We start from the raw sequence: 11,362 nt of genomic DNA, 5'->3' as shown, positions 1-11,362 counted from the left end.
GTGGGGGGGCAGGCACTGGGGGGCCTGTGGGTGGGGGCACCAGCAGGACTGAGGGGCTGTGGGTGGGGGGCACGAGGCACCAACAGGGCTAGGGAGCTGTGGCTCAGGAATGAGGGGCCTGGACCCATGTCTTGGTGAGTTAAAGGGCCAGGGGGAGCTCTGATTTTCCATGATAAAAACCCAAAATCAAATGCCAAAATTTATAGGTATTTAGAATTTATTTTATTACAGCGATTGAGGCACTGGTAGGCTTCCAAATGGCTTTTAAATTGTAAATATATCAATAAAACATTGTGTTCAACTGATACCTATATACAGAGTGACATTTCATTTTAATTAAGGGTTTGGGGAGGTTTATAGGAGAATTTGCAATTTTTTTTTAAATCAGAGAAAACCAGGATCCCTGGTGATAAACCTACGCTGCCACCAGTGCATTGGGACATACTCCACGCACCAAGAGCTCAGCTCCCCTCAACATGTCCAATATGGTCCACCCTTTCAAAACCCCATGATTTTTCCGTATTTATTTGATGGAACAAAGAATGGCCAGCACAAGGCATCAATCAATCACCACATCATCTCTGACCCTATAGTCAGTCAGCCAGGATTTAACTGGCCACACAGTTATTGGGCACTTCTTAACCATTTTCGAACTGGACAGGGTCACTGTGCCTCAAACCTTTACCAGTGGGGCCTTTCCAAGGACAACAAATGCCCTTGTGGACAAGTTCAAACCATGTCCCACATTGTTGACTTTTGTCCATTTACTGTGCTACCTAATGGCCTTCAAACTCTTCATACCAGTGATGACATCAGTTTAAGATGGCTGAAATAATATGCCATAACCGCACATGGTAAATAAATCTGCCTAGCCTTCATCAGGTCACTCAAGCTTGCACCCAATCTCACACAAAGAAGCAGGCTTTGATTTCTGGGTTTGGCTGAACTTCTCTTGGCAGAGAATCTGAGGGGCAGGAGAAAGGTATGCCCTCTTTATTATAGGGCTACTCACAGCTAGAATGACCCCAGCATGGGCTTGCTATTTATACAATGTAGCATTTAAAGCTCACAGCCAGATCAAAGCCCCTAATTAATAACAAAGAGCTCCTGCTCACAAGATCAGTCTGTTTAAATGTAGAGATAATGAGGGGAAACAAACACAGAGGGCAAGGAGAAATGATGGGAAAACTGCTGTATGAACAGGCAATTTCATGGACGTCCCCCGTTCATCACTTCCTCTAAACAGTAAAAGCATCACAGTGGAGTTGTACTGACTCCTAGGAATCTGAATCCTGTTCTTGTGTCCAGAAGAGAGTAGAAGTATGGCATGAAGCCTGACTGTCCAAGGAAGCATGGCAGCTTCTCAGTGCACTGTGAAGTGGGCAGCTCTTAGCAGTGGGGAAGTGACTCCACAGTGGGGGTGTTAGAGGTGGCAGAGATATAAAAGGCAGCTTTGAATTTTACAACAGGTGGAAGTACTTATCTGCCTGAGGCTAGCCCCACTGCATGTGGTCCTGGCTTCTTTCATCCGCAGATGCCTAGAAAATGCTAGAAAGTGAGAGAGTAAGCATCCCTGCTCCTCTTTCCATACCTGCCTCTTGCAGATGCATATCATTTATATTAGGTGCACCACACACCCCTTTAAAACTTGCAGCAATCAAAGGCCACACCAGAAGGACATGACATTTCCTCCAGATTGCAGTGTAGCTATTCATTTTCAGATGCCGGTGCAACTGCTCAAGATGACTAGTGCACACCAGGTAATTACAGCTAAAAAAATAGCCCCGTGTGCCAAGAGCAAGGGAGAAGTGCATGCCAAGCTATGTTCCAAGAAGATTATGTTAGAAAACCGGGCAGTAATCTGAGGATAACTTCAGATGAATAGGCTCATATGCAGCCCGTGTACTTAATCTGAACGCCAACAAGTAATATGGCCCAGATCTGCAATTTATCCCATCTGACTTCAGAAGGGTGGGAGCTGGAAGCTTTCCTCTGCCAAAATGCCCTTCCACTGGCCAAAAGCTACATTTGGTTGCTTGTCAGAGCAGCAGATGTGATATGGGCATCCTTTCCCTGCTCTGACCTCCTCAAGGACAGCAAGAACAGATTCAGAGAAGACACAGGGAACAGCTGAAGCACATCTCATCTATTTAAAAATAAGTTTTGCTTCTTGCAACTTTTCTTTTTTTTTTCTATCAGTTCTTTCCACCACAGCATGTCAGACACTTTATTCCTTTATTGTTTTTTTTCCTATAGAAAAAGCCAGGGAGTTCAGGAGTCCAGCTCTCTCACATGCCTGCTTGAAATGCCAGTTGGAAACCTAAAATGTGTAAAGTGACATCCCAAACTTAGGGTCCAGTACTTTAATGTAATGCTTTTGTCCTGTGAAAGGCCTTGCTGCCTACACAGAAGCAGAAAGCTGAGGATATGGGGAGAGTAGAGGCTTACTTCCACAAGTAAACCTTCACTCTCCCCCTGGCCTCCACAAAGCCTCTGTTCTGGGCAGGTAGATAATGTAGTCAATGTAAAGGAAAGGGGCAAAATAAGTTACAATGCAAAAATACCATGTTGCCCTGGCCAATAGTCAAACAACCTCTGTGACCTTTCTATTCTCTAGAAGTAGTGAAAAGGGGTGGGGTAGGTTGTACATGCCATTGAGCAAGCTCCAGATACATGTGAAAATACAAGGAAGACCGGTGAGCCTGTCTACTTAGCCTATAAAGGCTTTTGCTACCCTGAAAATGTTACACTGTATTTGCTTTGTGGCTTGTTCACCATTTCATGGAAAACCCATCAATCAAAATCCCTGTTTTTCTCATACCTGCCCTAGAGACATTCAGTTAATGTTTCATAAATTATAACCTTCTTACAGCTGACTTAAAAAATGGCATGTATATGTTTACCAAAGCCAATTGTTAAATAGGTTGGTGATGGGTTTTTTCAAGTTACTTCTTTAAGTCAGCAGCTGTAATTTCCAATGATTAATAGTGTTTAAAACCACTGGGACACCAACATGATTAAGAGTGGAACTTATTTACTGAACCATTTTTTAAAATGGAATATTTATTTAATGAAATGGATGTAAATCATATGTGCCTAATGAACTCATTAAACTGATGCCAAATCCTGGCCATCCTTCAGTTTCCTGCTCCTTTAATAATTTCCATTTCTTAAAGAGTAACAGAGTACATGCCAATTTGGCCCACTGTATCCATTCAGAAAATGAGAAATTTTTCCAAGGAGGACTTTTAGCCTAGACACCCAATTCAGCCAGTGTAAAAGCTGTGGGTTCAAATTCTGCTCTCATTTACACCCTGGCATAAATCCAGCTGATGGATCTGTACTGATGCCATAAGGGCAGAATTTCATGCAGTACAATAGCTAGGATCTGTTTGTACATTCAGAATATCCATCTCCTCATAATATGCTGCTAACATCAAAAAGTCCGGTTGCAAATGCTTGAGTTGCTTAACACTGTGTCAAGTGCAAGAGGCAAGGAATTTGGGGGTGAGATCTTTTATTGGACCAACTGCATGGTGGGTGTAATGTTAAACAAGCTTTCAAATGCAAGATATTCTTCATCAGGTCTGATGTTGGTTTTTCCAGTTTACTAAGGTCCTCACAAATCACATCTGTCATGTTATCTACCTGTTTTATATATACTTACAGGAAATACTTAATGACCTCCCAGATATTCAAAAACTGAATCAACAACATTCTCTATCTTCTTATCCACCTTTCAAGACTGTAGGAAACACAGCTTCTTTAGTTTTGGGGCTATCTTTGTGAGAGTAAAGAAGCATAAGTATAAAGAATTTTAAAATGAGGAAAAGCCAAGAGATGTGTTTTGCACTGGGCGCCAACAGGGAGGAAAGCACTTCTTATCTCTTGCTGTAATTAGATCCACAGCCCTGGACCATTTATTCTCACAGATCTGACTTTTTGGGTTTACTAAGCTTTCCATTATTGTATAACAGTTTCATGGTTTCAATAAGAAAGGCTGTCACAACTAGCTAGGCCCAGTACCATGAAGGGCTTACAACAGCAGCACAGTGACCATCAGCTGGATTCTGTGTTTAACAAGGAAGTCAATCCAGACCACAGAGCAACTATAGCCATTAGGTAAATGAGCTGTTCTGTTAGCTTATACCTAGAGCTTTTTCATGGTGTCTGGCTTCTTCCATAGATATCACAAGTTGCGATACTTAATTCTGGAAGCCAAGAACCCTACTTCTGGACACTAACCAAGCTGCTGTGTTTGGATCCCTCCATACTGGACTCAAATGCTTTTAGCTTTCCTGGGTAGGCTCCAGAATCTGCGGCTTACTTTCCTGGCATAGATTCTGTTTGCTAAGTCCTTGTGGAAGTGGAACCCTGTGACCCAGGCGCTGTAGGAGCTCAACACCCAACTGGTGAAAGACCCCTCCTTTTATGACTTCTAGTCTGCTTTGTCAGCTCCTCCTCTGATTAGAGTCATCAAGTGACCAAAGCCCTCTACAAGGGCTCTGCTGCTTAGTTATCTCCACCCCAGGAGTTCAGTCTTAAAAAGTGATTTTCCCTGTCAGTACCCATCCTTTTGTCCAAGGCTGCCCCATTTGAATAGATGAATCATCAAATGTTTAATCACCCTATGCTCTTAGCTCTGCGTCAAGTACAAAATTTTTCCTGTCACACTTTTTGATTTTACCTTAATGCATAAGTAAGGAGAGTTCTGTGCCCAGGGTTGGGGATTGCCAAACGCAGAAAAGCTGGTGGGAGTGGGAGGAAGAAGAAGGGTGATCTTACCTACTTAGGGTATCTCAGCATGTGGGCTCCTTCAGCCAGGCAGTACAGCACTTCTCTCACAGACTGGTAGGGCTGTCATTCTAAGTCAGCACCCTAGACTAATGCCCCACTCATCCTCAACTAGTTACACAACTGCAGTAATTTGGATGCGAAAGGCAGCAAAGGGGACAAATTCCAGGGGGAGGTATATATTCAAAATAGAGGTCATGGTCTGACACAGACATAGTGGAGAGTACCCACCATCATGCACAAATCATAGGCTGAACATATAGCTTCTCCAAAGCACTGCAGTCAGCCACAGATAGAAATGAATATGTTTTGCTCAACACTGAGGCTGTGAACTGACTTAAACTGGTGGAGGTGGCAAGTTATTCAAAGGACTTCATTTTTCCTAGCAACGCATCTTGCTTGTATTTTGCTTTCTCCCGCCATTCATCATTCAGGAACAAAGTCTGCTAGGCACTGAGCAATGTCAGAGATGGTGCAGCTCATGTCTGATGGACTTGCAAGCAAGACATGAACAATTCTCAGCTTCACTCATACAGGATCAGCAGGCAGTGAGTGGTCTGGGCCATATTTTTCTGAGAGGTTAGGAGAGACCGTTTTTTAAATGCCCCATATAAACAAGCATTTTGTACATCAGAGACACTGGATGTCCTTTGTGTTGCACCAAGATTTCTGAGGTTCTGTAGGATTTCTCTCTGCTATCAGATTTCCAAAGCATCGTTCAAAATCTGCTTGGTGATACACAGAGCTATTGTTTCATGTTTATATCCCCTCCTTGTAACTAAAATTCCACTTGGAATTGGACTTGGATGAAAAGGGGGAACTTCCTTCAACCTGTCTATGAATATCATGTCTCCTCTCTCCCTTTTTTGACTTCACCTGTCCAGTAAGAATAGGAAACACTTATGGTGTCTATACTTTAAAACTGGAAATAGTTCTGTTCTACAGTGTTTGAAACAAGATCCAAACTTTCCTGAAGAGGTGGGGGAGGAGGAGGTATTTCAGTCTGGGGGTTTGATCCAGCCCCAATTTGCATTCATCATTTTGCAGAGAATGGGTCCACACAGAAATCCATGGAAGGTTTGTAGGGCCATGAAAGGAGCAGCCAGCTCCATATTTAGGAGAATTCTAATGGACCATGCGTTAATGACATATAATGTCTCTTGTCCTTTTATATCTGAGCTGATTGTGCAGTAAACATTGATTCCACATTTCATGACCCATTTTAGGTATACAACAATTCTGTGGCTACACAACCATCAAGAAGCTAAACATTTCATGAACGAGGCTGCAGCTCAGCTCGGAGTTACTGAACCCCATTTGGTCAGAGAAACTGTCTCTACCTTGGAACCAAACAAATAGCTTTGATTTTCCAAAAGGCATTTCATCAGGAAGGTGTATGGTGCACAATAATTGCCTATGTTCTCTAAAGCTGTGAGACAGATGACCAGCTGCATACCTATCCACCTCCTGGCGTATGTCCCAAGCACTCTGGCATTTTCCACTGCTGCCTGGGTGAATTAGACAAAAGACAAAAACAGCATGCCTCAACGTTTGTGCCAGCTGGGTGGTGTTTTGGGTTTTAAGAACCTTAGTCTAGGCGTCAGTTGCAATAGTTACTGTTTACAACAGACTACAAATATCCTGTTAGGAAACATAATGACTTCCAACTATAGAATTACTCTGCACCATGAAATATGTTGAAAAGGTTTCTCCAGAACAAAGCTTAGTTAAATATTCTGCATGTCCTTGAAATCCAAATATGAGCAAAACCAAGTCCTGCTGGCTTGCCATATACACACCATGGATAGGGAATTATGGCCCAATGTTTACAGCATAAGACCTCATGAGACTTAGATTCTATTCCCAAATCCACCTGAGACAGGACAAGTCACTGCACTGCCATGCCTCCTTACCCAATGATAAATTGGAACAGTAATGCTGTGTCCACTCCGCTTTACATGGTCCAGAGCAACACCATCACCTTGTCTTCAGTGAACTCATGAGATGACTGCTTCAATTTTTTTCTGCTCTTTGTGTTCATCTTCTTCAAATGACAAACTCTCCTGGACACTCAGTCAGAAGCATTTGGGATGAAGAACATTTCATAAGCAAGCTGCTGCTGATACAGTGGGAGATGCTGTGTAATAGACTGTGGGCTTGTCTACATGTGCCCTTGACTGTGAAGTTGACACTGCACAGTCATTTCATACTTGCTATATGGAGCTAAAGCTAAAGCAAGTACTAAATAACTGAGCAGTCCCAGCAGCGCACGGGTTGTTTACGACTCTGCATCATTGTAGCTCATTGCTATGGTGACACAGCGGCCACATCACAGTTAGTGCCTGCTGATGCTATGTTGCCGCATCCTGTGTAAGCTAAATGTAATGCACTGTAATGTAGATCTGTGACAGCAGAGGGAGCAGCCCTGCTAATTGAATGTGAACTGCCAATCTGTACTAACTGCAGGTAACTACAACTCCCAGAGACCAGGGCTTGGGAGACAAAAGACAGAGGAACCAGGAGCTGAATGCAGGAAGCAGCAGCAGAGCATAGACACAGCAGCAGAGCCAAATGCATGGCTGGAAACTCCAGAAGAATGACAGAACCAAGACTGGTGGTCTGTAGCAGCAAGACACAGATGTGCGGACAGCAACTGAATGCTCTCAGGGCTAGAGGCAGGTTTGAGACACCTGTGGAGGTGTGGGAAGGTACAAGGTTCTTTGAGTATCTGTACGCTGGTACTAATGCATGTTATTAATTACTTGTTCTTGAGTGAATATACCACACTGTTACTGCTTGATATTCAGCTTCTAAGTGAATGTACTTTAATGTTAATATTTATCTTCTTGTATGTGTTTATTTCTCCCTAACCTGTTGGCTGTGACCCTTATCCCTAACATTTAAAATTGGGAACCTTCCTATTGGCTTCCTCTGCCAGTTCCTGGGTTTGCAGGGTTTATTACAGCTGTAATGGAGCAGCCATGGTATAAGGCCCAAAGTTTTATTTCTGCAATGCAAAGGTGAGTCTGAACTTTATCTGCTAAAAATGGTTAGTCCAGACAGTAAAATTAATCTCTTTCAGATTAAGGAAAACAAGAAATAACAATGTAAAGTCCCCCAGGAAAAATGTGTGCACGAGTGTTTGTGTATGTGTGCATGTCTCCACTAAAACAGGATGCAGAAGGGGTGCAGACACAATGGAAGTTGGACTAGGAAACAGATTAACAATGTAAAGATAGAAAAGACAAGAAAAAACCTTAACAGATTTGCAGCTACATTTGCCAAAGATTCCAGTATGTTGAACTGACACACAAAATGAAAGTGGCACTTCATGCAAATATACTTGAGGGGGAAAATTGTAAAGATTTAGAGAGACAGTGTTAAGTTACTGGGCAGTACATTTTTCCCAGATGTTTTTTCAAAGAGGTTGGCAAATTCAGGACAAGATTCCATACCGACTACACAATGAACCCCGAAAGAGCCAAATGCTGTCCAGAAATATTTATGATGTTTTATACAGACAGACTATTATCCCTTGGAATGGACTACAGAAGGATCATTTTGTTACTTCATCGGTCCAAGGTTCTAAAAAAATCTGTGTTACACTTAGAAGAGTAAAAGTGAAGTATGCAGAAGTGATCAAAGGAAAACGGCCTGGTTTTATAGCCTGCAGGGGAAACAACTGATCATATATTCTTCCTATGACAAACAACTGAGAAAGTAATTGAGAGCCTAGAAGAAACCAATGTTGTTACCTCAGCATTATTGATTTTAGGCAGACATCTTAATCTAGCATATGACAAAACTTTGGCCATTGCAATAAGATATGGCTTTCAAGGAAAAATTATATTTATAAAGGTAGTTTATGGTTCAGTTAGAGATTCTTATGAAGTCAAGCCCAGGCTATAAATGAATGGAGGGAAAAGGACTTTTTAATCAAACTTTCTATCTATTTTGTTTTTTAAAAAGCTAAAATATGGTTCAAGTGAACTACAGAGAAGTAGTCGGGGGGAAAAGGACCTAACGGTGGGGGTCTACTATAGGTTACCTAACCAGGGGGAAGAGCTGGACCGGGAATTCTCTGGTCAGCTCACAGAGGCAGTTAAGTCAAGGGATGTGGTCATCATGGGTGACCTAAACTATCCGGACATCTGCTGGGAAGAGCAGTTAGCCAGGTCTGACTGCTCACGTAGGTTCCTAACCAAGTTACAGGACCTCCATCCAGCCCAGGAGGTGCACAGTCCCACCAGGAGAAATGCCATGTTGGACCTGGTCCTGGCTACAGGCGACGACTGGTGAGGGGACTGTGGGTGCTCGACCACCTGGGCGATAGCAATCATTGCCTACTGGAATTCACCATCCAGCACACGGTGTCAAAGGCCAGCAGCAAGGCAGCAGCCCTGGACGTCAGGAGGGCAGATTTCAATGAGGTAAGGAGACTAGTTGGGGAGGCACTGAGGTCCCGGAGGGGAGGGAAGTTGGGAGTCCAAGAGGAGTGGATATTCCTTGAGGAGACAATCGCCCAAGCCCAAGACAATGCTCCAAGATATTTTAGTTCTTTTGTTTTCTTTAGTGACACTGAGCTCAATTGATATGTAGATGTAGTTTCTAGGTCTCTCCTACAGGAAGCCACTTAAGCTTTCTGGCTTGCTCTGAGCCTTGCCACACCCATGCAATGAGTGTCCGAGGTGCCTGCCAATCCTGAGAAGGAAAAGAAATGCACAGAATGGGGGGGATGCAGGCAAGAAGGGGCTTCTGTTATATCCATGTCCAGAAGGGAAATGTACAAAGGGGGCTTTCTTCTACAAATTCAGCTCAACAAGGGGCTTGTCCAGCCTCCTCTTAAACACCTCCAAGGATGGCGACTGCACCACCTCTGCTGGGAGTGTTCCGTGTTCTAGTTACCCTTACGGAGAACAAGTTCTTCCTTATGTCCAGCCTAAATCTTCCCTCTATTAGTTTGTGACCATTGGTCCTCATCCTCCCAAGGGGTGCCTTCCTGAAGAGTTGCTCCCCCAGATCTTGGTGCTCACCCCTGACATACTTGTAGGTGGCTATCAAGTCACCTCACAGCCTCCTCTTGCTGATACTGAACAAGCCCAGATCCTGGAGTCTCTCCTCATAGGGTCCATCTTCCAGGCCTCTAATCATGCGGGTGGTCCTTCTCTGCACCCTCTCAAGTTTATCCACCCCCTTCTTGAAGCGTGGTGCCCAGAATTGGGCACAGTACTACAGCTGCAGCCTCACCAGTGCCGAGTAGGGTGGGAGGAGGCAGCTGAGTGGACCGAGGAGGGTCTCGCCCCGCCCCAGTCCCTACTTTGCCCAGCCCCCCAGGGAGCCACGCGACCAGTGCCTCGCGAACAGGCCACGCAAACAGATGCACTTGTCTGCCCGGTGCATGAGTTAGCGTGGAGTTTCTGCAGGAGGGTGAACGGGAGGGCCCGAGGCCCTGCCTGTGTGCCCTAGGGTAGGCAGTCCGAGCCATAGCCGACCTACCAGTGGCAAGCCATGGATGGGCATGTGGCAACCTGAGGGTCCCCTCAGGGTCTGCGGCCCCCCACTCTGGTGCCTCAGAGGCCTCTACCCACATGGAGCCCATAGTTTCGGGCTCCACGCAGACGAAGCCTCTGGCTCTTGGCTGCGGGGGCTGCCTGTCACTCTTTCAGGCTCTGGTGTCTGGGAGCACGGCCACCTCCCCTTGTGAGGTCTTCTCCCTTTTGGGTTCTCTGGTGCGCCAGTTGGAGGAGCTCCGGGCCACAGTCCAGAGACTGTGTGCCATCAGGGACTGCAAGCAGGAGATCGATTCCTACTACCAGGCCCTTCTCCCCCCCAGGAGACGGAGGGTAGACCATGGTCTCCCTCCAAGACAACAGAGGACTTGGGGACCTCCCATTCTGTCCAGCCAAGGGGATGGACCAAGGTGGTCAAGGGCCCCAAGGCCCGCTGCAACAAGATCCCCCCACCGCTGGAGCTTTGCAACAGGTACAAACCTCTTGCAGCCCCAGCAGAGCCTGCTAAGTTGCCAGCTCCTGCAGACAACATGGGCTCTACTGCAGCTACTGCCCCCCCTCTCCCCAAGACAAAATGCAAAGTGTTTGTCGTGGGAGACTCCATCCTGAGGGGGACTGCGGGGGCAATCTGCCACCCCAACCCCTTAGCCCGGGAAGTCTGATGCTTCCCAGGAGCCTGTATCTGAGACATTGTGGAGAAGATCCCTAAGCTCCTCCAGCCCACTGACCACTATCCCATGCTCCTTATCCATGTGGGCACCAATGACATGACTCGGAGTGCTCCCTGCTGGGTCATGAAGCGCTACAGGGATTTGGGAGCAGGGTTAAAGGGTCTGGGGGTGCAGGTGGTGTTTTCTTCGATCCTCCCAGTCTCAGAGTACGGGCTGAGGAGGCAGAGGAGGATCCAGGTAGTGAACCAAAGACTGCGGCCCTGGTGTCATCAGGGAGGCTTTGGCTTTCATGACCACAGTCCGCTCTTTGGTGAGAGAGGCAGTGAGCTGCTGGGAAGGGACAGCCTCCACCTCTCTCCGCTGGGGAGGACGCGCTTCTCCGCCAGA

This window comes from Alligator sinensis, unplaced genomic scaffold (genome assembly GCF_000455745.1).
Source record: "Alligator sinensis unplaced genomic scaffold, ASM45574v1 scaffold109_1, whole genome shotgun sequence".
In the NCBI taxonomy this organism is placed as follows: domain Eukaryota; kingdom Metazoa; phylum Chordata; order Crocodylia; family Alligatoridae; genus Alligator; species Alligator sinensis.
Note: the sequence above shows the minus strand (reverse complement) of the source record.